Source organism: Lathyrus oleraceus, chromosome 2 (genome assembly GCF_024323335.1).
Source record: "Lathyrus oleraceus cultivar Zhongwan6 chromosome 2, CAAS_Psat_ZW6_1.0, whole genome shotgun sequence".
Classification (NCBI taxonomy): Eukaryota; Viridiplantae; Streptophyta; class Magnoliopsida; order Fabales; family Fabaceae; genus Lathyrus; species Lathyrus oleraceus.
The window spans coordinates 372,041,376-372,044,062 of NC_066580.1; positions in this window are offsets into that span (position 1 = coordinate 372,041,376).

The window sequence follows — 2,687 nt, forward strand, 5'->3', positions numbered from 1 at the left end:
ATATCCCAGTAACCGGTATCCCTGGTGTTCCTTTCTTCTGCTCCCTATTATGACTTTTTTGTCCCCTGTGGAGTCAGATTTTCCTGAGTTGAGATGTACCTTTTAGGTCTTCCTTAGATGTTTTGGATGATTGATATCTCTCACCCTTATACTGGTCTTAGATATCCTCTCTCCCCGAGCGTGTTGTTCTCTCACCCTTATACTGGTGTTTTGATCACATGTCTCTTTGAGTTTATTACCCAGTAACCGGTAATACCTCGTTTGTTGTTTCCTCAGGTGGGTCCTTTGTGGACATTCCCATCTGAGTCCGGATTTTTATCCGAAGTATCCTTTGTGGATAGTTTTGCTGTATTGGCATATTCCCTAATACATACATCTTTGCGTCAGCTCGAGTCTTTCCATTGATTTATTTTCATGGAATCCCTTCGTGTCTCCCAGCAAGTTTTCAAAGTCGTGACCTGCTCACGCATTTTATTCCCTTTATTTTCCCCCAGAGTCTCTGTCCCATTTATGAGTGTATTACTCTTATGGATTTTCAGTTTCTCCTGATTTATTTTTCTTTGTGGACATATATACCCACAGAGCATTAACTTTTGCATACATACATTTGCATCATGAGGTCTCTTAGGGACCAAAATTCGTCTCTTTGTTAGTATTTAATCCCATTCTACCTCGTCGAGACGAAGATTTTAACCTTCATATCTCCGACTAGAATGACCTTAAATAGGGGCATCTGTAAGACCTTAATTTTGACCCTAAGATCCCTCATGGCATCACATCATTGCTCATTGCATTTTTGCCTCAAGGATCATGGCATGTGTGGCTCCTTACCCTAGGGTTGGGACTTGTGTGAGTGGTTTGAGACCACCAAGCATGCTTGAATTGTATATTATTTCTTTTGTTATTTTGTTTACTAACCAAAAGCACAAAAATATATCACTAACTTGTTTGTTTTTGAAACTTAAGCAGTCATGTGATCCAAGGCTCCTAGGAAGCCCCTTTGCCCATTGAAGTGGCCAGATGAAGATGAAAGCAAGCATGAAAATGGTCCCCAAAGCTCTCAATCATCATATATGCCTCCCAAATATCTCAATTTGTCAACTTGATCAAGATAAACCAAAGAGCTTGAGGATTGCTTCCCAAGGAAACCCTAATTCAATTGTGCATTTACTGTGCCTTGCTCATGAAGCAACCTCAACCTATGATCAAATACAATCAGGGGAAGTTCTTTCATTCATCATTTTATGCATATATGAGCCTATGTGAGTATCCTGAGTCACTCATTCATCAAGATTTGAAGTTTGGACTTCAGAAGTTGATCAGTCAATTCATCAGACTATTTTGAAATCCACTGAGACCTAACTTTTGATGTGTTTGTCAAATGATGATGACCCCAAGAGAAAAAATGTTATTAAGAACCATATTAACAACTTTCATGTTCATCAAAAATTCATTTGAAACGTGGAAGGTCATCATTCATTTCAAAACATTATAGGTCATTTTGACTGAAACGCTAATTTTGGGTCAACTTCCCTAGGACCTAACTCCTTCATTTTTTATGATTTTGGGGTGAGACCAAGTGAATTGGAAATTTTAAGATGTCTACTTCAATTTTTATGTTGGACAAAATTTCATAATCCTAAAATAAACACATGTGATAATACAAAACATTATAGGTCACTTTGGACCAAAGCCATTCAATCTTGAAAAAGTCCAACTTCAAGCGCCCATAACTTTCTCATCAAAAATCCAAATTATGCCAAATGTAAGTCCCAATTTATTGTCTTGAAAATATCTACATCTTTGATGTTGGAGGTTTTATAATTTGAGGCTTTCATCATTGAAACAAAAGGGCTTGAAGTTGGTCATTTTTGGCAAATTTTCCAAATGTATGTTTTGTACCTTGAACTTCATGGCCAGTGTTCAATATTTTACAAACTCCAAATGGACTTTTATTCAACATAACATTTGTTCCTTATGTCAAGACTTTTCCAACCATTAGCCACATGCTTATGTTTTAATTTTCCAAATGGCATTTTCGAAGAGGTGAAGCTTTGTGATCAATTATGCATAACATGTTAAATCTTCATGCACAAGCCAATGCATTGCAATCTGCACGTCCATTTCACTTTGGTTGATGTTCAGCACTCAATTGCAATTGCTTTTGGGCCTCACATGCGCCTATACAAGCCCATGCATGGAGGACCCAAGTTCATGCACACACGAATTATTCACAACTTTGCATCAGTTGTGGCTATAAATAGAAGGCATTGCTCACTTCAAATGGTAACCTGAAGGCGCCTAAACCTCTGATCAATTGCTTCCCTAACCTTTCACTAAAGGAATTCTGAAATTTCACTTCATTTTTCAAGATTAAATTTCAACTTCTCTGGTTGATCTTTAGCTTCAAATTCCTTAGTCTTGCTTCATTGTTACTTTAAGATCAAGTTGCACTCAAGGATTGGATTGGATCAAGCTCACAAAAGTTGCACTTCAAAGGTTTTCACCATAAATGTTTTGATTCGAATCTCTCTTATTATTGTGCATTGCTTGGTTTGGTTGGCATTTCTGAAGTCCTCATGTGAGAGGCAATTGATTGGTGATTTTAAATTTGAGAATTAGTTAACTTCAGATTGAACACCTCATTTTTATATCTCAGATTTCTTCCTCCATAAGAATCTTGAGAA